This window comes from Populus euphratica, unplaced genomic scaffold (assembly GCF_000495115.2).
Source record: "Populus euphratica unplaced genomic scaffold, PopEup_1.0 scaffold27.1, whole genome shotgun sequence".
NCBI classification, from domain to species: domain Eukaryota; kingdom Viridiplantae; phylum Streptophyta; class Magnoliopsida; order Malpighiales; family Salicaceae; genus Populus; species Populus euphratica.
The window spans coordinates 1,323,767-1,324,317 of NW_011499899.1; positions in this window are offsets into that span (position 1 = coordinate 1,323,767).

Here is a 551-nt window from a genome sequence, read left to right on the forward strand (position 1 = left end):
TGCAATTGCGGCAGTTTTGGGAGCAGTTATCGGCAGTTGCGGCAGTTTCTTATGTGGGGAAGAAAGTGGCCAGAACATGGGATAATGGGTGCTCCAGCTGTGCAGGAAGTTAGAGACAGTTTATACTTGTAACTTTCATTATCTTGTAATTAGATAGGCTGTAAAATGTGTAGCATGCAGAATGGAGATGGGCATAGCACACAAGATGGACTTTGTGTAATCCTTTAATTGAGTTAATGAAAAGGTTGGGACTTGTTCCTGTAATCTGCTGTGTTTTGAATTCTGTTCATATTCATTAGTGTTATTTCGCTTGCTTAGGACGTTGAAAGAGTGTGGGGATCTCTTGGGTTTGTGGGACAAACTAGTCGTAGGCAAAACACGAGTGAATCTATGAGGGAAAGGCTGAGTCTTGCGGGACTAGACTGCCACGCGAGGTCTGTTTTCGAGAGCGAAAAATTGACCCCGTGACACCTAGGGAGACCCTAGACAGAGGTCGTTCCCCATTGCCGTTGGTCCTCTCCCAAACCGGCATCTACAACCTTCAGCCAAAG